A 25,999-nucleotide genomic window follows, 5' to 3' on the forward strand; every position below is an offset into this window, starting at 1 on the left:
CAGAATGGTATTCCAAAAATTATTGCTAACTTCTTTCACAATCAAGGGAAGCCTCAAGTACCTATCAAGGAGTGGGGCAATATTGCAACCTAGGATATTTATGATCCTCCTCTGGACATCTAGCATAGTGTTGAAGAAAAATACCTTACTCTTATCCAAATTAATTTTTTGTCCTGCATTGACAACATATATCTCCAGGACAAATTTCCAAACTTTTGCTTCTACCACTAAGGAGTCCCCACTTAGGAAAGTGTCATCCACAAACTATTGGATAACCTTTGCTAGTAGTGAGATAGCAAGTTTAATACCTTTTATCTCCCCTCCCTCCATGTTTATTAGGAGCACTCTTCCCAACACTTCAGCTACCACAATGAACAAAAATGGAGAAATATGGTCCCCCTATCTTAGACTTCTCTCCCCACTGAAGTTTCCCTAAGGTGATCCCTTCACCAGCATCATATAATTGACAACTTCTATCATTGAAGTAACCAATTTTATTACTCCTTGGTTTCCCCATGATTTCATACCAAAAAGTCCAATTGATCCTATCATAAGCTTTCAAAATATCTAACTTCAAAGCCATACCAAGATTACCACTCTTCTCCATTGAGTGAAGCACCTCATGAGTAGTTATAGCAGCATCAAGGATATGATGACCTAGGACAAACCCGTTCTGGGTTTTTCCAATAAATTCGTGCAACAACGACTTTAATCTATTCACCATTATCTTTAAAAAAATCTTGTAAGTAGTGTTACATAGGCTAATTGGTCCAAAGTCAAAGAGAACCCCTGGGTCCTTGAATTTGGGGATCATAACAATAAGTGTTTTATTAAGTCACTTTAGGAGCTTCCCAATTCTGAAGAAATCATGCACAACTTAGAGAAAATCAGTCTTAATCATCTCTTAGAAATGTTGGAAAAAGGCTAAGGGGAAACCATCAAGGCTTGGGGACTTCTAGGCTTTCATGGAGAAAATAACTTTATGAACTTCCTCCTTAGTGACTTGTTGTGTTAGCTCCTCATTCTCCTCTACCAAAATCACTATGGGCATGGAATTACTCAACCATAGTCTATCCTCCTCACTGACAGTTCTATGCTCCTCCTTAAGAGAGTTTTTGAAATATGTACTAGCCCAACTACCAATCTCTTCCATTTTGTTAGCTTTTCATTATTAGCGTCTCTCACAACATCTATGGTGTTTCTCCTTTTGTAGATGGAGGCTAATTTATGAGAAAACACAGTATTTCTATCTCCCAGCTTGAGCCATAAAACCCTTGATCTTTGCTTCTAGAAGGTCTCCTCCCTAATCATCGTATCTTTCCACACCCTCCTCTAGTTTTCCTCTTCCATAATCATATCTTCAGAGGCCAAGCTGTCCCCCATCATTTTTTGGAGCTCCTCTAACTTCCTTTCCACCTCCTTCTTAGTCTTGAAGATATCACCAAAGTACATTTTTTGCCAAGGTTGAACATTCCTTCTAACATTATCCAATTTGCTAGAGAGTTTGAACATAGCAGTTCCTTAAACTCATAACTCCCACCAATCCACCACCCAAGCACAAAATTTAGGATGAGATTGCCACATTATTTCATATCTAAATGGTCTTGGACCCCCCTATATCTCCTCTTTCCAATTAAAAATGATAGGGGTGTGATCCAAGACTATCCTAGGTAATCCCATGAGAGAAGAAGAAGTCAAACCCTCCCAGCCAGCCAGGACCAGAAGTCTATCCAATTTGACTTAGATAAGGTCATCCCCCTTCCTATTTTTCAACTAAGAAAACTTGACACCATGCATCTCCATGTCCATTAAGTAATTTTTATTAATGAACTCAACTAAATCCTTCATACTATTTGTAAAATTTGTCACTCCTCCATCTTTCTCCAAGGGGTAAAGAGGAGAATTGAAATCTCCCACACAAAAAGTATTCTTGTTATGGGAGAGGAAAATAGATAGTTCCTCCCAGAGACAACCTCTTCCTTGTCTTGAGTTTGGGGGATACACATTAATGACATTCCAAATCTTATCATCTTTCCTATGTTTAGTAATATAAGGTAATTTTTTGAACAATGTATAAAGTTTACTTTACCTACACTTGGGTTCTAGAAGGTAGCCACACTCTTGATGCTCCCTCTGCTTCACTGTAGCAAAAATTGGCCCCTGGCTAGATATAACTGGCAATCCTTTCAAAATAGACATGGTTATGTTAACTTCCTTGATTAGGAGGATATCAACTTTTGTGTTAGACAGTTGCTTCTTGAGAGAAAACTTTTTTTGAGGCCTATTCAACCCCCTCATATTTCATGATAGAATAATCATCTTCTACCCTTGGTCATAGACTCCAAGGTTGGTTGCATACCACTAGCCACCTCCCTTTCCATCTGCTTCATTCTTCTATTCTGCTTCCTAGATTTCCCCACATCCAGCTTCAGTTCCTTCTCCTCCTTAGGTTCCCTTAAGACTCTGGTCTATCTTCTATGAGTTTGGTGTTTCTCCTTGTCATCCTCAAGTAGGGAAAAAGGGGTAATGGTTTTATCTAACTTCTTAGTGGCTGGGAGAACATCTTCACTCTTTCCATTTTCTTTAACCTTTATTCTCACTTCACCATTCTTAAATCCATACACATTGATATATTTTAGTCTTCTAAAAAATATTCACCTTGGCATGGGAATAAACAACCACACGAGATAAAATTAATGTTGCTATGATACCACCATTTGAATGTTGAACATATTCCAATTAAAAATTCAACCCATTCCAAAAAGTAATAAGATAACATTAATATTCAATAAAAGTATTATATTATAATCATTTGGTTCATCTTTACATTACTTTTCAAAAGACTTTATAATTGATTTTTTCTCATATTAAATTTATCAGAACTATATTTAGTATATGTAAACCTTATTTCCTAACATGAATGAATTCATTTATAAACCCAAATAATATAAAATTATTAGTTTCTCTTTGTGGTTGAAGAAAAGTCAAAAGAGAAGGTTGTTAATTTATATTTTATATTTTTCTAACCAAAATTTTATAGTATAAAACTAACTTCCAAACCAATTTATTCCCTTACCTCATAATGATTTAAAAATTATAATTATCCTCTATCCCAATAGGTAGAGACATTTAACAATTTTATTCTCAACTGAAAAATGTATTATGAATAAATGTGTTATGATAGTACCTATCTTATGACACTCTTGTTGCTTATTTTTGCGCCCTTGCCAAAAATTGAATTTTAAATGCTTGCCCGCCAACGGTCACTTCCCCATTTAATATTACTTTAAACACCCCAAAAATATCAAAAAATTGTTGAAAGATCAAACCTTGTAATTTGTTTCTATGGGCCCGCAAGTTCACGATTGTCAGATCTTCCCCAGATCAATGGTTGGCACCTTATAGCTATGGAAAGAAGCACGTTGTTTTACGTTAGCGACATAGCACCCTTTTTCCACGTGTCTGGTGGGTCTTCCCTTTCCTTATTGTTCTCCAGTGCTAGGTTTTGTTCCATCCACGGTGGGTGCCATGGTGCTATCAAAAAATCTCTGCTTCTCGCCGATAGAAACATAGCGCCCAGACGAAAAGTGTTACTGTTGCGACATTAGTTGTCAGGTGGATCCCAAGTATGCCCCGTCAGATATTAGTGAGGATTTTTCAGACACATTGGTAGTTGATCAATCTTTTCATTGGCTAAAGTATGACTGTGTGGAATGTGGGTCCTACTTCACTTGGTGGGCCGCAAGCGAGGGTTGTCAGACAGGTTGGCACGTGGCCAGTTCTCATTGGTTGGTACACTGATAGGCCAAATCCATCTTGCTTGCTATCAGATCAGTCTAGATCAATGATGGGTGCTATCTCACTATGGAAAGCAACGAGAATTTTAACAATAGCAACATAGCGCCTTGGTGATGCATGGCATAGATGACGTAATGGACCCACCCTTCTCCAAAGTGATAGTACAGCTCGTCTTTAGTAGTAGTTGTCAGGTGGTTCATAGTACATGGTGCTTTTCCATTGGTCCTTTTAGCCAACTCAGTGTGCAGTTGTACCATTTTGTTGATCATCGTCAAATCTAAGAAGATCAAGGGCTGGCGCTTTCTCGCATTATCAAGATGCGAGGAAATTAAATATTGCAGGGAAGCAGTTTAGTGACACATGTCCTAGGTGATGTCACGATGGATGTTCTCAGAGGTTCAGATAGTACAAGTTATGTTCACTGTCTGATGTAGGTAGATCAAGGGCTGACACTTTCTTGCATTATCAAGATGCGAGGAAATTTGAAAATGCGGGAAAGTGGGTAGCTACCACATGTTTTTGCGGGACCAATTTCTCTATGGGTCACCAGTTGGATGCCAGCTTGTGCCAGCTGGTTGCCAAGTGGATTCACGAATCAAAATTTTTATGAAGGCAAGTGCAGATCTTCCATGATCATTGATCTCGTGGAAATCAACGGTGGGCGCTATCTCGCTATGGAAAGTTGCGAGAAAGTTAACCATAGCGACATAGCACCTTAGTGACACATAGTAGGGTGGGGCCAAGCATTATGAAACTACAAGGATGGTACCAGTTCAGGATAGGTCAGGCGCGAGGTGTGCTAAGTTGTTTCATGGGCCCAAAAGTTTTAAGGGGCAAAGCACAGTATACGACGAGTCTTCATGATCGTCGGATCAAGGAAGATCAATGCTGGGCACTATCTCGCTATGGGAAAGTGCCCGGAGGATATCCATAGTGACATAGCACCTAGGTGACACATGTCCCTGCAGGTCTGGCCAAGATTGATTGTTAAGGGGGTGGCAATTATGTTGTAGCTATCATGGTCAGGGTTTAGGAAGATGGCACGGTTAGTTAGAGAAAGACATGGTCAACTCGCGAAGACTTTGTAGGGTGGTGAAAAGATAAAAGATTGTTGGTCTGCGTGGCTCGTCCTAGTGCCAAAGATAGGTCAACTAGGTTGACTTGTTGATTCATGAGATAGGAACTAGGGAAGTTGAGGGTTTCTTGTGTGATCTGATCTTCATGATCATTTCCAACCACCAAAAGTGAATGTGAAACAAAGAAGAACACTCTACCACCCCGATCTATCCATCTACTTGGTCAGAGCATAGTTATGGCACCGTTTCCATCCTCTCAAGGCATTATTTGACACAGAAGATCAGATTTCTTCAGATCCCCATGATTGTTCTCTATAGGACTTCAATGCAGTGCTTGTAGAATAACTATAGTTAAAGGACATCTCAGTTATGCCTACACTATAAAGCTAATTTTTGTAAATTTTGTAAAGGGTCGATCCTTCTCTGACTTTTCTCTACTGTTGCTCTACAATTTTAGTGTAAAATCCCTCGTGCCTCTGAACCGTATAATTTCTGTCTTTATCTCCTTCAGCCATTGGTATGAAAGTGCAAGAATTCTTTGCCTCTTACTGGTGTTTTGTAGAGATCTATAATCTGCATGATTGTGTCTCCTTGGCCTATGAATGATAATATAAGTGAATCTCTCTTCCTTGTGCCATTCATTCTAGTTTTCTGATCTGCATGTGATTATTAGATTAAAAAAAGTCTAAATGTGTATATCCTTAGCTTCATTCTAGTTCAATAGTGCATATATGGGCAGAGACTGGTCTGAACACTCTATTTTGGTGCATCACCTCTTTGGATTAGATTAGGTAGATTTTCTTTCATGCTCTCCTTCTCCCTTTTCCTCTCCAAGAGTAGTTAAGTGCATCCTGATAGTAAGAGGAAGCCGGCCTTCTCTGGAGACTCAACCTCATAGTTCAAGTCCCACAGCTTGGAGGTTGTTTCCATGTTTCACTAGGTTGTCCTCATGCATAGGCTTTGGAGAAGGGTGCAAACCTAAGTGACAACAGTTTTTGGCACACCCGGTGGGACCCTAGTCATAAGATTTAAAGTCTGTTGGTTAGCCAGTTGATCCTGATACACTAAGAATTTGGGTGTTATTCTTAGTGCCATTATCCTTTGGAGGCATCCAATCAAACACCATGGCGACTCTAGTGCAAATCTACTGGTTCCAAGCAGAAATAGTGTTGGTATGTAAAGATCACCTTTGATCTTTTTGTGATTTTCAAGTTTTTTATGAAATTATAGCTTTTATGAAAACTTTGTTATGGATTCATTTCATAGAAATAGTCATTATTCCCCCCACCCCCCCATATCGTGAAGATTTTACTCCTTAGCCCTAATATTTCCAATTTCAATCTCCACCCCAAGCTGTTTATAGCCAAGCTACTCAAAATTTTGACCCTCCACCTGCTTCTACTCCATTAGTCCCAACATCCTTAATTGAAGAACTTAAAGATATGTTGTTGGGATTCCAAAGAAGGATGGATTCATGGGATAGGAAGATAGATGAACGAGATGAGCAGTTATTGCCCTGGGATAGACAACTTGAGCAAGGTGATCTATTGCTAGACCTTGATGGGTAGCTTGAGGAGTTTGGTGGGTGGCTTGATGAGGTTGCAAGGCAACAAGAACTTGAGAGACAACAAGAGGAGATGGCCTACCAGGCCTACTTCCAACACGAGAAAGAAGAGAGGGAGAAATAGAGACATTTTGAGGAGAACCTTCCAAAGCAAGTTGTTGTAGCAAGAGAGGAGGAAATGAGGCTCCAATCAGCTCATTTTCAAGCCATGGAGGTAGAACCCCCCCCCCCCCCACCTCCCCATCCTCCAAAATATGTCATCCAAAGCTTTAGGAAGCCCCCTCCCTCGCAAGATCCTACTATTGTAGCCCCTCCATCCCCTGTAAGAGAGAGTTGGACTAGTCATGAACCCCCTGAGCCTATTACTATTAGATTATTTCTAGGTGGACCGGTTGTATGGACTTCTAATGGTTCAAATACAGAGTTTTGGGAGAGTGAATCCAAACCCACAAGGATTCCAGGTGAGGAGTTGCAGTCTATTGAGGAGAACAAAGAGGAGGCTTCTGAGCCAAAGGAAGAGGACCCAACCCTCTTATCTGAAGAGCTTCCCTCTTTTGTTGAGGAAGAAGAAGAAGACAATAAGTTTGTTCCTCCTCTTGGGGAGCAAGTCATGGCTTTTGAGCCCTTGCCAGTGAATGAGGATCTACTACTAGGGAAGGAAGAGGATCATTTGTTGCAACAGACAACCCTCTATGATGTGGAGGATGGACAAGAAGGCCTCAAGAATAGCTTTTTCCTTGAGGAGGAATATGCTAACCTGCATGAGGTTTTTCCCCAACCTATGCATACCTTCGAACTTGCAATGGAGGAGATCAATGATGAGGATGATCTTTTGGATGAGTTGGATGCTCTCTACTCTTCCATGGATATTGAATCAGTATCTCCTATATATGAGGAGCATGTTCCACAACAGCAACAAGTGGAAGATCACACCATACCAGTAGATCCAAAGGAAGTGGTTCATGGGCAACATGAACAAGATGTGGAAAAAAATTGAAAGGAGGAGCCACTTCCAAACCAGTTGAAGACTATCATTACAGAGCATAGTCAAGTGGTCAAGGATGATCCCTCTGGCCCTACACCATCAAGAGGATGCCCTATAAGGTATCTAGCTGTACAACATATCAGCAAGTTGCCCCCAATCATGTTCACTCCAAAGCATGAGGAAGATTATCACAAGGAGGGGCAGGTATGTTTTGCTCCACAAGGTAATACCCTAGTGCTAGAAAGCTTCACTATTTTTAGAATTGGGAAAGAGATATTTCATGCAGCAGCGTGCTTGTCATACCTACTGATCCATTTGGTTGTCCTTTTGTATGGAACAAGAAACTAGTTGATAAGGAAGGGTAGCTATTTCAGCAAACCAGTCAATGGGTTTGTTTGACCCCTCTCTTTGTAAATATTTGTACATATTAGAGTAGTTTTTCTTTCTATTGGTTTCCTATTTTCCAAGAAGTGCACGAGCACAGGGTTGTCTCTCTATGAGACAACAAGTCTTGAAATTTTTTGAAGGTTGCAAAGATGTTTGATTTTCGGTTCCAGTTACAGAATAGAGTTCTTCAATATTTTGCTGTTGCCGCAGAGGTAGGGTTAGGGTTTCACATTATGCATAGGATCTACATCTTTTAAACTCTATAGCCTAATGGATGCTTCAGGCCATTGGTCATATGCGTAGCAAGCTCGCATCCCCTGTGAGTCGCCAGAAATGTTGCTTATTTTTGCGCCCCCACCAAGAATTGAATTTTAAATGCTTGCCCACCAACGGTCACTTCCTTGTTTAATATTACTTTAAACGCCCCAAAAATATCAAAAAATTGTTGAAAGATCAAATCTTATGATTTGTTTCTGCGGGCTCGCAAGTTCACAATCGTCAAATCTTCCCCAAATCAATGGTTGGCGCTTTGTCGCTATGGAAAGATGCACGTTGTTTTGCGTTAGCAACATAGCACCCTTTTGCCACGTGTCTAGTGGGTCCTCCCTTTCCTCATTATTCTTTAGCATCGAGTTTTGTTCCATCCACAGTGGGTGCCATGGCGCTATCAAAAAATGTCTGCTTCTCGCTGATAGCGACATAGCGCCCAGACAAAAAGTGTTACTACGGTGACATCAATTGTCAGGTGGGTCCCAAGTATGCCCCATCAGATATTAGCAAGGATTTTTCAGATGTGTTGGCGATTGATCAATCTTTTCATTGGCTAAAGTATGACTGTGTGGAATGTGGGTCCTACTTCACTTGGTGGGCCGCAAGCGAGGGTCGTCAGACAAGTTGGCACATGGCCAGTTCTCATTGGTTGGTACACTGATAGGCCAAATCAATCTTGCTTGCCATTAGATTAGTCTAGATCAACGATGGGCGCTATCTCGCTATGGACATCTGCGAGAATTTTAACAATAGCGACATAGCACCTTGGCGACGCATGGCATAGATGACGTAATGGACCCATCCTTCTCCAAAGTGATAGTACGGCTCATCCACAATAGTAATTTTTAGGTGGGACACAGTACATGGTGGTTTTCCATTGGTCCTTTTAGCCAACTCAGTGTGCAGTTGTACCATTTTGTTGATCATAGTCAGATCTAAGAGGATCAAGGGTTGGCGCTTTCTCGCATTATCAAGATGCGAGGAAATTAAATAATGTGGGGAAGTGGTTTGGTGACACGTGTCCTAGGTGATGTCATGACAGATGTTCTTAGAGGTTCAAATAGTACAAGTTATGTTCACCGTCCGATGTAGGCAGATCAAGGGCTAACGCTTTCCCACATTATCAAGATGCGAGGAAATTTAAAAATGCGAGAAAGTGGGTAGCTGCCATAGGTTTTTGTAGGACCAGTTTATCTGCGGGTCGCCAGTTGGATGCTAGGTTGTGCCAGGTGGTTGCCAAGTGGATTCACAAATCAAAAAATTTATGAAGGCAAGCGCAAATCTTCCACAATCGTTGATCCTGTGGAAATCAACGGTGGGCGCTATCTCACTATGGAAAGCTACGAGAATTTTAACCATAGCAACATAGCGCCTTAGCGACATGTAGCAGGGTGGGGTCGAGCCTTATGAAATTGTAGGGATGGTACCAATTCAGGCTGAGTTAGGTGCTAGGTGTACTAAGCTATTTTTTGGGCCCTAAATTTTTAGGGGGCAAAATGTAGTATACGATGAGTCTTCACAATCGTCGAATCAAGGAAGATCAATGTTGGGCACTATCTCACTATGGGAAAGTGCTCGAAGGATACCCATAGCGACATAGCACCTAGGTGACACATGTCCTTGTGGGCCTGGCCAAGCTTGACAGTTAAGGGGGTGGTGGTTATGTTGTAGCCATCGCGATCAAGGTTTAGGAAGATGGCGCGGTTAATTAGAGAAAGACATGGTCAACTCGAGGAGACTTTGCAGGGTGGTGAAAAAATAAAAGACTATTGGTCCACGTGGCTCGTCCTGGTGCCAAAGATAGGTCGACTAGGTTGACTTGCTGATTCATGAGATAGGAACTAAGGAAGTCGAGGGTTTCTTGTGCGATCTAATCTTCATGATCATTTCCAACCACCATAAGTGAATGCAAAAAAAAGAAGAACACTCTACCACCCCGATCTATCCATCTACTTGGTCAGAGCACAGTTATGGCATCATTTCTGTCCTCTCAAAGGCATTATTTGACACAAAAGATCAGATTTCTTCAGATCCCCATGATTGTTCTCTATAGGACTTCAATGCAGTGCTTGTAGAATAACTATAGTTAAAGGACATCTCAGTTATGCCTGCACTATAAAGGCAATTTTTGTAAATTTTGTAAAGGGTCGATCCTTCTCTGACTTTTCTCTACTGTTGTTCTGCAATTTCAGTGTCAAGTCCCCTGTGCCTATGAACCGTATGATTTCTATCTTTATCTCCTTCAACCATTGATATGAAAGTGGAAGAATTCTTTGCCTCTTACTGGTGTTTTGTAGAGATCTATAATCTGCATGATTGTATCTCCTTGGCCTATGAATGATAATATAAGTGAATCTCTCTTCCTTGTGTCATTCATTCTGGTTTTCTAATCTGCATGTGATTATTAGATTAAAGCAAGTTTGAATGTGTATATCCTTAGTTTCATTCTGGTTCAATAGTGCATATATGGGCAGAGATTGGTCTGAACACTCTATTTTGGTGCATCACCTCTTTGGATTAGATTAGGTAGATTTTCTTTCATGCTCTCCTTCTCCCTTTTCCTCTCCAAGAGTAGTTAAGTGCATCTTGATAGTAAGAGGAAGCCGGCCTTCTCTAAAGACTCAACCTCACAGTTCAAGTCCCACAGCTTGGAAGTTGTTTCCATGTTTCATTAGGTTGTCCTCATGCATAGGCTTTGGACAAGGGTGCAAACCTAAGTGACAACAACTCCCAAGATTGAGTCACACAAATTCAAATGTAAATGAATGTATCGATGAGAGGGTTTAAAATTTGACATGTAGAGAAGTTGTTGTGGGTAACTAAAATCACCATGTACATAGATATTTAGGTTGAATCAATATAATGTACAAAGAATAAATATAAAAATTAAATATTATAAGACCAAACATAAACATGTTCATATATAAATGTTCAAATTAACAAAGTAGATTAAGACACTTTTTGACTTGTTACATACTATTTTCTTAAGAAGAATATTATATGTGATTTGTCTTGGCGACCCACACACACACACACACACACACACACACACAGAGGCAATTATGATAAGAGTTAAAATTCACAAATCTTCAGTATAGGTCAATTGTGCATTTGTAGATATGATGCTTGAACTTGTTATTTTAAAATTTTGTATATTTTTCTTAAGTTTTTTAAAAATTAAAATATCTTAAACTCCAAGGAAAAATAAACACAAAAAAATTATTTTTTTGCAATATTATTATGAAATAAAATTGCACAACTCTCTTTTCTAAATACTGGATATTGTTAAATCTATTTTTATCTCCAACATGAAAATTTTGACTTCAATCCCATAAGACTTCCAAAGTGGGCACCCATCTCCTAAAAAATAGGCATTCCTCCATCTTTTCTTTCATACACAATATGAAGCTTTCCAAACACATTATCTACCATGTAGGGTGGTGTCATCTCTCAAAGAGGACCCACAAGGTGAAGAAAAAACTTAGGATAAATGAATACTCATCAAAATATTTAATTAAATTAACTCTCAAAATTATAACTCTATGGTTGAGACACCTTGATACCAAAATTTTCTTACATATCAAGGACCTATCTAATGTATAGTATGATTGACTTCTTAGAGCCCTAAGATATAGAATTGGTAGACCATCTAAACATCTTTACATGATTATTATTGTGATCAATGCATGTCAAAAATTTGCCAAAGTGCCAAATTTACCAAACATGACATTTAAATAATATACCATATCATAAACAAAATGAAATTTAATGTCAATGTTCTTTCTTCTAGTAGGAAAAGTAGGATTCTTAGGTAGGACAACACAAATCTAATCACCAAAACAAATAGTAATATATCCTACATCTAAACCAATATTAGACCATAATCTCTTATGAAAACCACTTCCTTACAAGAACGACTAGTTTCCATGTTCATTTTTTACTATATTGGAAAAAGTGACTATTGTCTATCACTTACTCATCCAACAAATAGCACCACCAAACATCTTTGAAACATATCCATGTGTGGATATTTTGTTGTTATTTTTCTGTAAGAATACAAATAAATGTTAAGACATTCCAATCTACCCATCCAAGATAAATCATATATCAAACTATTAGCCCCTTTTCTTCTAGTCTGAATCCTAGTAATAGATCTCATTGTACATATATGCTTCTTCTCAAACTATATTGGTAAATGGGAGTTCGAGTTGGAAATCATACTCATACTCTTTAATAAAAAAGTTGCAATTCACACATAATGTCATGATAAGATCACAACATTTATCATATATTAAACAATAAATAATGACCTAATTTAGATCTCAGAAACCCCAACAAAAATAGCTAGGTGTCAAAGTTTTTGTACCAGACTTGAGGAGATTTCTTCAAACCATCTAATGACTTCTTCAACTCGAAAACTAGATCTTTGTTTCCTTTTTTTTTGAGATGTTCCACTTTTGACAAATAAAATTCTTCCTCAAAACCACTATAAGGGAACATTTCCTTCAAATCCATCTATTCAACTTCTAAATCATATGATGCTAAAAGTGATAATATGAATTGAATAGATGTTAGCTTTACAAAATGATAGAAAATCTCACCATAGTCAACTCCCTCTACTTGCGAGAATCCCTCAGTGGCCATCCATTCCTTATGCTTTTGTAATGGCTTAAATTAGCACCCTTGTGAAAATTAGCATTCAACATTATCCTCAACTTAGCCTAAGATTAAAAAATCCATGTCATTCTCTTGCATCCACTAAGCATGCCATCTTACCACCTATTTGGAAATCATGGTTATGCAACCTATCAAGCACAAGATATGTGTGCAATATGGAGGTGTCCTCATGGAATAAACTCATATGTGAATCTATAGACATGTAGAGTATTTTTGAGGCATTACAAACTGGCACCTTAAATAATATAACACCTATATACACCACCCATCGATGCAAGGATTCAAATCTAGCCATTATAACCCCATTTCAAAATTCATTTGGTCTCTCTTGGATTTTTGGAAATTTTCTTTAGAGATCTCTCACCACTTTGGAGCTCTATTCTAGTCATCAACAATATCTAAAAGCTTTCCACACAAGTTTCTAGAAAAGATGGTTGCCTTGGAAGTTCCCATCTTCACTCACATATTAGGTTCCTTCCTATTGGTACTAAGGAGAGTTCACTCTCTTTTCTATTTTTGTATTTTTTGAGAATATTATACTCTCTCTATCATTTTTCTTGGCATTCTATCATTTCATATCTTTTTATTTCTAGTTATCTATCACAATTTTGGGTCCATGCGATTGTTGTGGATGTGGAAACATTAGAACAAGGATTGGTTGAGGGAAGTCTCCAAAGAACCTTAACATTATTCTTATCCCTTCATATACATAAGTTTCATGGAGGTGAAAGTTTGAAACAACAAATCCATCAAACATTGAATCCAATTTTGAACTTTCCCCCTCCTCTATTTACCATTATACTCGTAATATAATAGGAATCTCTTTTATTTTTTAATTTAATCTTTTCTACTTAACCTATTTACTTATTTTTTTGGTTTTTTTTATTTATTTCCATCATCATATTTGTACTCTATCCGCATGAGAGAAAAACACATTGAGTTGTAGTGTTACACTTATGCTATCATCTATGACCTACGCAATTGTTTAGGGTAGTGAGTTCATGGAGTTCAATATATATATTTTCCATTGTTAACTCTTTTTGTTTTAGTAGTCTAAGTATCTTTATCATTTAGCATACTCCAACTATTAGTATTTATCTTCATTTAGTAATTTTTAATCTAAGTTTTTCGTATTTCAATACTTTAGATTGATTAAACCCCTTCACAACAAAAACCACAAATTTGTTCCCCCTAGCTCTGTGTGCTACTTGAAGTGAGGTGGTCAAGGGAAGTTCCATCCCTTGAGACATTAACCGATCTCTAAGTCAATGCACTTTTTCCTTCTTCACATTTTGGTGATCCCACCATGAACTAGAAACCCATCTATCCTACTGACAATCCCATTGTGATCATAGTGACTCACTCTAATTTTCCCACCTTCTTGAAGGATTCCTGAGACAATTATTGTATTCACCTCTTTGGATAATTGTACAATGGAGAGCCTTCTTCCCTTTACATCCTAACCACAAAAAATGACATCTCTAATAGAGGTGTCTTGGTTGACCCTAATTTCCAAGTATATGTATCATGGAGGTGGTCCTGATCTTTTTTAATGACTTAAAATAGGGAGAGTATGACGAATGCCCCACCACCATTAGGATGCATGATGGGTTGTCTCTTTCTCCTCTAGGGTCCACTAATTTGATAGTCTAGGTAGGACCTAAAATATTTTTCTTGACATAAATGATAATTCTTGAATAACTCTTTTTTAGGGTTAAACTAGGTATCCCCTAATTGACCTCTATGGGGGTTGTGTCATCTATTATCCATAAATTTATGAAGTTTCCTCATGAGGGTACCATACATACTATCCAAGATACTTGATACCATCCTTTGGTGTCTCATGGAGCCTTCTCTCTTGACAATTTTTGGCCTACTTTGGTAGGGTCTCTATGTCACTGGGAGGATATAATATTCCTTTCTTACTAGAAGTATGAATTTGAGGAACTAAATCTAAAATATCTAGTATCTTCCCCTACTCAACCCTCTCATGAGGGTCAACATGCTTCATCCATTCTTCTTCAGGGGCTCAAGGTAAGTGTGTGCTTCATGGGAAACCTCCTTGCCTACCTCAACTCACACAACCTCTAGTGATGTTCAACATCCACACCTAATGTGGATAAAGGAAAGCCACCCATGTTGTTGAAGCTTAAGTTGTGTTTGCCTTTTTGAATCCCCATTGTTGCAAACATACCTCACCCTCCCCTAGGGAAATGATAAGAAGTCTCCTAAGACCACACCATATCTTATGGCACCTACTCCTTAACCTTTGAGGGTGTCATCTATTCCTCCCACTCCTCATACGGAAAAAGGAGGAAGGACATCCATGATGAGCCAATAACGACTACATCAAGTCCACCTCCTACTCCATTGATACCACCATCTCCTTTATTAATGATGACATTAATGAACACCCCATGGAGCAGTATGGTGTGTACCCTCATAGGGCTTCTCTACCAGGTCTACATTTGCATCAAAATCAACTTGTGTGTGAGCATAAACGTTGCCGACTAGAGATATATTTGGCATGTGAGGTCATTGCAAGGACGAAGAACATGTCTTTCAAGCTTGTGTCTAGTTTCACCTCAACCTATCTCACTTCAACATATTTGAGATCTACATAAGTGTCTTTGACATTCGCTGAACCACGTGCCTCTATAGTTTGCCTATCTATCACAATGCTTACATGTTGCTTCAAATTAATGAAGGCATAGTCACACTGTTCAAATGAAGAATACCTTTGCAGCAAAGGCCAAAAAAAAGACTCAAACAAAACTATTCAAATAGGAAAAAAGAAAGAAAAAATAACACAACATATGTGACTTTGATGTCAAATTAGAAAAATAAGAATAATATTAAAACTTTGAAAAGAAAAGTTGAACGAACTACTTTTTCATCGTAATCATCATTTGAATTACATAAATACAACTACAATTTTTCTCACTAATTCCTATAGTCATGTTACATTTATTGACAACTAATTGAAATTGCTCAATAGTCACACAAAGTAAGTCTATGCTCTTTATTCACATACACAACTATAACTCAATTTTTAAATATAATCTAAAAGAACTCATATCAGATCTCATTATACAATTATGTTTACCCATTCTATCTAGATAGAGCCGATGACTATTCCAATTCCATCATTACAAATACAAAAATTCTTTACAATTATGTAATTTAAGAAAAAGTTGGACTTTTGTAAAGAGCCTACATTGTTTTTTTAACATGAGGTGTGTGAAAAGACATGATGAGAGCACGTCCAAAAAGTTCACACGGATTTTACTTAGTTAAACTCTATTTTCTTACGAGTGGAAATGTGAATCGACGTGCTTTCTACTGTCAACTTCACATGCTTTCCTTGATATTTTCAAACATCAACGTGTATTTTTTTGGGACCTCCTATTGTTACGTCATTTTCCCAATCTTTTGTCGTTCCTCTTCTTACTTTTACCCTCACTACAAAATGCTGTTTTCTACCTTAATGCTCTCAATTCTCAAAAGCCTTCCATCCATTTATTACCTCCTTAAGACAATTACGCACCATTAAAAAAAATCCCAATCTAACTTTATTAGACAATGTGGTAGTTGGCTCATCATCCTCGAGGGACTATGTTGAATCTCGAAATTATTTATTATTTATAGATTTTTATGTGTTGGATTGGTCATCATGGGCAGGCATAGGGGAAGGGCACATCCTAATTTCTAAATTATGTAGATCAGATTTTTTGATAGGTTTTTTATATAACTACTTAAAGCTAAGGTTTCAACTTTCAAACATTCATTGGATTTCTTTGTAGAGATCATCAAACACAAAGTAGTCAAAAAATAACCATTTCAAAGTGTCATCTGGAAAATGGTCGCTCCTATGCTAGTAACCCATAATCACATGTCCAATTTTTTTTGTTAGACTCCCAACTAATAAAAAATAACAGTATATGATTATAATATGTTTAATATGTGGCCCCACTCACTATATATGCATTACCATTACAAAAGAATTAGTAATAAAACCATTCAAACACCTTGTGTTAATGGTTTGAGATCGCACCACATTCAAGGGACAATGGTTTGTTATCCCATGAAGGACCCAACCAAATTAAACAACACCCAAAACCAAAACAAGATTGGAAGCTCATTTTTGTTTGCAAAACATATTATGCACCAAAGTTGTGCATGCTTGCACATAAATACAATATATTTTGTACATAATTAGAATATATATGAAATCTTGGACCATTCCATTGTATTTGTATTTTTAAAAGTGAAGTGCATTTTTTAATAAGATATATAATTTTATGGTGCATTTGATGTGTATTACAAACATAAATGCACAAATAGTTGCACACTTCTAGCATTTATTTATTAGTAACACAATTAATATTAATTAAGGTATGTATGTAATTTATTTTGACACATTTGTTTTGTAGGTAATGGATTCCAATATGATTTATTTATGGAGGTCAACATGACAAATAGTTCACACAATGGTGAATTTCAAATCTCTAGTGCAGATCCCAATATCAATGAATTAGAAAAATATTTTGAGTATGAAGATATCGAGGATCCTAATAGGGTCAAGTTTGTGAAGGCCAGATTGAAGGCTCATAGGAAGATCAGGTGGCAAGAGATTCAACTAGAGTAAATGTGAAAGCAAAGGATAAATCATAAGATGGGATGAGATGGTTGATAAATTGAAGAAAAAAATAATTCTTCCTTATTATGAACTTGATCTTCTAAAGAAAATACAAGGGTTGAAGCAAGCAGGAAGATTTGTTCAGGAGTATATAGAAGAGTTCTATTGAGACCTCATCAAAATAGGCCATGTAGAAGTTGACAAGGAGAAATTTTCCTATTACCTTAATGGGTTGAGGCCAAGTATTTGAGAAGAGTTAAGTCTAGTCATAATGAACAAAATTGAAGAGGCATACCATTTTTTTGTAATAGCAAAGGAAAATATGTAAAGGAAGTTTGAGAGAAGGCAAAGTAGAAGAGGTCATGGTGGAGGATCTAGTGGATGATCTTCTGGAGGTTTTAATAAAGATCAAAAGAAGAAGTACAAGGCTAATAGTTTCCTTAATCGAAGGTAAAATAATTTCAACAATTTCCATACTCAAAATAATAGGGATTAAGGAGGAAGAGGAAGAGGACAAGGACTTGGAAGATGAGGTTTTCATGGAATATGTTTTCACTTTAGAGAAGAAAATGATAGGGCTTATGAAAATTTCCTCAACAAAAAGTAAGGATGGATAAGAGAACTAGAGGCCATGCCAAAATTAAATATGTGAATGAAGATGCCAGATCATCACATTCTAGAGATGCTGAAAGAGGACAAATTATTGTTAACAAAAGAGTCCTAATGAGTGGTGAGAATGAACCTGAGAAAATGAGGAGCTTGTTTTGCACCGAGAGCAAGTGTGATTATTTATAGTGGAATCAATGAAGATTTTGTGTCAAAGGAGATGGTCATGAAGTTAAAGCTCAAGAGATAGAAACACCCACATCCATGTTGAATTACATAGGTGCATGATGACCTCAATGTCATGATGAATTAACAATGCCTAGTGAAGTCCAAGATTGGTGGCCACCGTGATGAGGTACTATGTGATATCATACCTATGGATGCATGTCATATGTTTTTAGGTAGGTTATGGTAGTTTAACATGTGTCTTGTGTATGATGGTCATGTGGATACATATTCCATGACAAGGATGTAATCTGACATAATCCAAAGTCATTTGAGGACATATAAGAAAAGGTATGCAATAATGTGAGAATATATTTTGTTGATGGAAGAAATTTCCTAGAGGGTATGAGACATGAGAATATGTATTTTTCTATAATTCCAAAAGATGGTAAAGAAGAGGTAGAAATTGCACCTGGAGAAGTTACAGATTTATTAGATGAGTTTTAGGATATTGTATACAATAATGTTTCTAATAGATTACCATTAGTAAGGAAGATTAGTCATCAGATGACTTGATTCTAGAAGCCAATTTTCCAAATAAGGTAGTGCACAAAATGACACTAGTAGGAAGTGAAGAGTTGAATAGACAAGTACAACAGTTACTGCAAAAAGGGTTTATTCAAGAGAGTTTGATTCCATATATTGTACCAATAGTACTAACACCAAAGAAGAATGGAGGATCCATGAAAGTTATAGGTATATTAGTAAAATCACAATCAAGTACATATTTCCGTTTCCAAGGATGGATGATATTATGGATTTTTTGAATAGAGTTGTGTATTTCACAAAGATAGATCTGAAGAGTGGATATCACCAAATTTGGATTAGAGAAGGAGTGAATGGAATACTGCCTTCAAGACAAAAGAAGGATTATATGAGTGGTCAATCATACCTTTGACTCAAAACCACACAATTAAATCTTGATAGAAATATCACAACATACATTTTGGGTTAACCATGCAATGAGCACTTTTATGTGGCTCATGAATTAGGTACTAAAAGAATTTATGGGTAAGTTTGTCTTTGTTTACCCAGATGACATTTTGACCTTCAATAAAACATTAGAGAATTATATAATGCATATTCGTAGGGTGTTTAAGAAGTTAAGGGAATAAAAATTGCCAATTAATTTGAAGAAGTGCAATTTTGTGAAGAAAGAATTTGTGTATTTGGGATTTGTAGTCTCAAAAAAAAGTCCTAAAATGGACCCAAAGAAAGTGAAGGGTGTCCTTGAATGACCTACTCAAACAAGTGATATTGAGTTAAGATATTTTCATGGTTTGGTTAGCTTTTATAGAAGTTTTATCAAGATTTTTAGTAGTGTATGTGGACCCTTGGCTGAAACAATGAGAAGGCATAGGAGGAATTTAAGTGGACTATAGGGCCATATAAGAGTTTTGAATTGTTAAATCAAAAAGTTATAGAACAACCTACTTTAGCACTTCTATATTTAAATAAAGTGTTTCAAGTAAAATGTGATGCAAGTGGTACTACAATAGGAGTTGTTTTGAGTCAAGAAGGTAGAACTATTGCTTATTTGAGTGAGAAGTTAAATGATGCCAAAAGAAAATATATTTTTTATGATCAAGAATTTTATGCTATAGTTTAGGCATTGAAGAAGTGGAGACACTATCTTCTTCCTAAGGAGTTTGTTTTGTATATTAATCATCAAGATTTGTAATATTTGAACAATTAAGAAAATTTGAATCTGAGGAAAAGTTATTTATTTATTTGGAAGCATAGGAGTGAGAAGTTTATCACAGTTGTAGATTCTCTTAGTAAGAGATAACTTTTACTAGCAAAATTGCAGATAGAGGTTGTATCTAGAGGATCTTGATTTTGGAGAAGCTTGGAAAGGTTGTACACAACCTGTTACTCCAAATAAAATGCAGTGGTTGTATTTAATCATCATGATGGTATGATATCTAGAGGGAGTTAGCTATACATTCTAAGGAGCTCTATGAGGGAGAATCTCGTCAAGGAGAAGCATAGTGGAAGATTGGATGGATATTTTGTTCAAGATAAAACCATTTCCCAAGTTAGTGAGAATTGTTATTGGCCACAATTGTAACAATATGTCAAGAAATTTTTATAGAGTTGTAGAGTATGCCAGATGGAAAAAGGAGAAAAGAATAATACAAGGTTGTGTTAGCCATTACCTATACTAGAGAAGTTGTGGGAGGTTATCAGTACGGACTCCATTCTTGGTTAACCAAGGACTCAACAAGGGCATAATTCAATTTTTGTGGTGGTTGACAAGTTTTTAAAGATAGCACATTCCATTCCCTCCAAGAAGACTAATGATATTCTTCATGTGGTAGAATTATTTTTTAAGGAAGTGGTGAGATTACATGGTCTACACAAGAGCATAGTTTCAAATTGAGACACCAAGTTTGTTAGGTATTTCTAGCACACATATTGGATACTATAATTGGAATAATTGTTATGTTTTCATAGATGTCAAACCTTACTAGCAAGACATTTACTAATAGTGTAGAGTGTCATATCAATTTGATTGATGATGAGGATTTGAAAAGAAAGATAACTAGATGAACTAGTGAGGTTGTTGACTAAAGAGGAGTAAGTATGTTGGAATTACAATGGACACTTGAGCAATTGATATTTGACAAGATAATGTATTTTTTGATCATTTTATTAAGTGGAGAAGATAATTGAGTTGAATTATAGAAGGGATGATTGAAGAAAGTTAAGAAGCTAAGAAAAACAAAAACTTGACAAAGTACTAGTTTACAATGTCAATGAAGAAGTTGAAGAAGAAGATTAAGGAACTTAAGTAGAAGACAAGAAGAATAGTATTAGTCAAGTGATAGTAGTGAATGAACAAGATAAATGAAGATGAAGAAGTAACCAATTGTAGTGAAGGCTAAGAAAGCTAGTACAATTCGACCGATGAAAATAATAGTAGTAACCAAGTTAAATAACATAGTAATGACTGAGTGTTAGAAAATTAATAGTTTGTGAAAGAATCAAGATTTGAGGCCAACATAGTTAAACTTTTGGATTGGTCAAAACATGTGAAAGATGAGGATTGATGAGCTATCATATTTATTGCACAAAGTGAATTTGTTAAGTGATCTAAGGTGAGGTTTCAAAGATAAGTTTCTAGAAGTTTCAAGAAAGAAGTAGAAGGACAAAATGATGGATAGATTCAATGAATCTAAAAAAAAACCCTAAGATCTATGGTGATGTTTAAGTGGAAAAATATCAAAGCTGCCTATCTAAGGAGGCATGTGAGATTTTTTATAGTTGCTTTTGGTTGTTCCTATTATTGATTGGAAATTTTTTGAAGGAAAATGAAGAATAGTTTAGCAGAAGAAAAGTGAGAATATTGGTCAAGTGTGATTTCTTGATGGGTTATCAAGCAAATAAAATATCAAGAATGTGATGATGTCTAATTAATGAACCAAGAATGACCCAAATTGAGATTTGAATAAGAAAAGTGAGTTGTACTTTATCAGATCAACCTAGTTGTTACTTTCTAACCATTGTGGTAGTAAAATCCTTTAATCAAGCTTGACCTAACAGTCATATTGTAAGTGCTTTAATCAAGAATGATCTAAAGACCTGTAACCAAGACACTGCTAATAGGGTGATTAAATCAATTAATAGGGTCACACCTAACATTTTTTTTATAATCTTTAACATGGTTGGGTTTTAATTGAGCTCACTTCAAAAGAGTGAAAAACAGTGCTAGCATGTTACTTGGTGTTTTTTACCGAATTGGATTTCCACATTAAATCCTCTAGATATACATGTGTAAATGTTGTTTTTATGTTGCTTATGAGTTGTTATATTGGCTAAGTGGTTTTATGAATTTGAATAAGTAGTTTGAAGTCATTAAAATTTTAATTGGTACATATAGACACGAGGATAAAAAATTCACCCCCCCCCCACCCCCCCCCCCCCCCCCCAACCTCTCAGCTATTCTAATCATTCTAACAATTTGTATTAGAGATTTTGTGCTTGTAAGGAAAGTTTGAAGGGACTCGAGCCAAAGATCAAGATGTACAAGAGGTACCCAAGTTAAACGAAGAGAACTTCCTAGAATGGAAACACTTGATGAGATTGCATCTATTTAGAGTTATAGATTTTTCACTATACTACATAGAGAATGAATACATTGAAGTACCTAGACCCATGACAGTTGAGAAAATAAATGAGAAGTGGGAGCTCAATCAAATGATGATAGATATAGCTTCTTCCCTAAATCATGCTAAGTTTGATGATGTGAAGGAATGCACTACTACAAAGAAAATGTGGGAAAAGTTGGCAAAAATTCATGGAGGAGATATAAATTATTGCACATTAACGTGACCAAATCAAGGAGATGGTGAATGTAATTAGAGGATTTGGAGGAGACATATATGATGAGACTTTGATTAGCAAGGTATTGAGAACTTTACTTCCTATCTATGCAATTAGAGTATCTGCAATACAAGAATTGGGATGTACACTTGGTAATGATCTAACCTTGGATAATCTGATTGGTAGACTCGTTGCATTTGAATTATCAAATTTTGATAGTTATAAACCTTCTAGTGATGAATGTGATTTCAAGTCTCAACTAACCTTTGATGGATCCAAAAGGAGAAAGAGTTCAAAGAGTAAGCATTTGGATAGTGACATCGAATTAGATGATGGTCTTGATGATCTTGAAGTATTATTGGCAAGAAGGCTACTAAGAAGAAAAGGAAAATACAAAGGTAAACTTCCTATAATTTGTTTTACATGTAACAAAGGTTGTCATATTGTTGCAAGGTGTCCTAATAGAGATGAGGAGGAAAGGAAAGACAACGAATATCAAGGGAGGTGAGACAAAAGAGATAGGCAAGGTAACAAAGACCAAGGGAAAAGAGAAGATATCTTGTTAAATTGTTGAAGAAGATGGTTCTGGAAGTGATTTAGATCAAAATGATGACAAAGTTGTTTATGTTGCAATGAAAGATAAATATGATGAAGGTGAAAAATCAAGAAATTTTCTTTAATCTCACATGTGGGTAAGAATGATAGATGGATAATTTATAGTGGTTTCTCACATCACATGACTAGTGATACAAGTAATTTTGAAAAGTTGGAACACTATAATGGAAGTTGTGTTAAGTTCAGAAATGATGCACCATGTTATGTGAAAAGTAAAGGATCAATTATTTTGAATGACAAGATCAGATGTGACAATACATATAGGGTTTATGGATTTAAATATAACTTGTTGAGTGTGGCATAGTTGAACAGTACAGGCTATCAAGTTTAATTCCAAAAAAAGAAGGCAAAAAACTATGATGCTATTGGTGAACTAATTGGAAGTGGAGAGCAAACAAGAGTTAACTTGTTCTATCTAGACCTATCTAAAGATACATGTTTCTTTGCATAATTTGAATATGCTTGGTTATGTCATAAGAGGCTATGTCATGTGAGCTTTGATAACCTATTAAGCATTGGTAAGATGAAAAGAGTAAGAGGATTACCAAGATTGAGAAAACCTGATAAACTGATGTGCAAACAATGTCAAATAGGAAAAATGACAAATTCTATTTTCAAGAGAAAGACCTATTATTTAGATGATATTTTGGATTTGGTTCATACTAATTTATGTGGTCCTATTGGATCAAAAAACTATTATGGTGACAAGTACTTTATTCTATTTGTTAATGATTTCTCTAAAATGATGATTGTGATGTTTCTCAAAGAAAAATCTGATGCTTTTCAAATGTTTAACCAGTATTTGGATAGAGTTGAAAAGGAAACAAGAAAGATTCTAAAATGCTTGAGATTAGATAGAGGAGGTAAATTCATATCTAAGGAATTCAATATATTCTACAATAACAAAGGAATCAAAAGACAAATGAGTGCACCAAGGACTCCACCACATAATGGGAATGTTGAAAGAAAAAAAAGATCAATTATGGACTATGCAAGAACATTGATAATGGAAAATTATATTTCACAAAAGTACTGGAGAGAAGTTGTAAGTACTATTGTTTATACGCTTAACCAATTTCAAGTTAGGAAAGGTACCAAAAAAAGCCCTTTTTAAATTTTGTATGGCTATGCACCTAATGCCAATTATTTCAAAGTATTTGGAAGTAAGTGTTACATGTTGAAAATGTTAGCATGAATGCTGATGGTATTCCTTTGGGAGAGTATCCTAATAAGACAAAATTGAGATCTGTAATCAGCAATTCAGTTGCATTAGAAATTAGGTCATCTTATTGTTACCTTCTAACCATTGCAATGATCTAAATCTCTTAACAAAGTTGGCTTAATAGCTATTTGTAAATCCTCTAACAAGGTGGTATTTCTAGATTGAAGTGTCTAAAGACCTCTAACAAGGCCACTCCTAATAGGGTGATTAAATCCTCTCATAGAGTCATACCTAACAATGTGTTTTGTAACTTTTAATAGGGCTGTGGGTTGTACCAAGGCTCACTTCAGAAGAGTGAAAATCAATAACTAGTTGCAATTGGTAGTTTTTCTCAAATTGGGTTTCCATGTTAAATCTTGGTGTCAATTGTGTTCATGCTATTTATTTGATGTGTATGAAACTAAGTTAAAATTAAGGTTAATCACATTAAGATCAGTGCATTCAGTTATATCCAAGTTAAATTTAATTTTCAGTGTTTACCAAGTTATAGCATTTGCTAATGTAAACCAAGTGTCTGTGTGTTTTTCGAGTTATAAAAGAATATAGTTTAATCAGAGTTTTGATTTGTATTGACATCTAAGGGATCTAGGATTTATTTTAGTGGTAATTGATTCACCCCTCCCTTCTTAGTTACTCCTCTTATATTTCTAACAATCGACACTAGAGCTTTTGGTGCTTGCAAAAAAGGTTTCAAGGACCTAAGCTAAAGATCAGGATATCTTATAGAAGAGAGATTCCCAAGTTAAACAGAGACATCTTTGTTTCATGGAAGAAATTTATGAAGTTGCATCTGGAAACCATTAGTGGTTTAGGTTTGAAATACTTAAATACTACTTATAAGGCTACTACTAGAACTATGACTATTGAAGATATTGCAGAGAAAAAGAGTCATAATATCATGATGATTGATATTGCTTCATCTCTCAACTATGTCAAATTTGATGAGGTCAAAGATTATGGAATTGCTCATGAAATGTGGATCAAGTTGAAAGCCATCTATGGAGGAGATGACAATGTAAGGAGAGCAAAAGCTAAAATCTTGAGAGAATAGTTTGATTAGATGAAAATGAGAGAGGATGAAAATATTGAAAAATGTATTGACAAAATCAAAGCTAGTGACAGTGCTATCAAAGCCTCTAGAGCAAAAATTGAAGATTTAATAATGGTAAGCAAGGTACTCAGAACCCTTCTTCCTGTTTATGCAATCATAGTGTCTTCTATTCAAGAGATGAGATGTGATCCAAATAATGAGATAAATTTCGATGCACTAGTTGGAAGGTTGACAAAATTTGAACTAGACAACTATGATAATTATATTCCTAGTTCTACCAATCTTGAGTCTACATTTGAAGCCAAAGTATCACTCAAGAAGAAAGTCTAAAAGTCTAAAAGAAAACAATCTAAAAATGAAGAGGAAGACAGTTCTAGTAGTGATCTTGAAGCCATTGAAGCATTACTTGCAAGAAGGTATCCCAAAGGCAAAGGAAAGTATAAAGGTAAAATTCCTTTGATTTTTTTCTCTTGTGAAGAAGTTCGACACATTGCAACAAGGTGTCCAATTAGAGAAGACAAAGATGAAAATAAGCACAAGTATAAAGGCAACAAGGAT

This window comes from Cupressus sempervirens, chromosome 10, assembly GCF_028749045.1.
Source record: "Cupressus sempervirens isolate cs-2001-9-10 chromosome 10, ASM2874904v1, whole genome shotgun sequence".
NCBI lineage: Eukaryota > Viridiplantae > Streptophyta > Pinopsida > Cupressales > Cupressaceae > Cupressus > Cupressus sempervirens.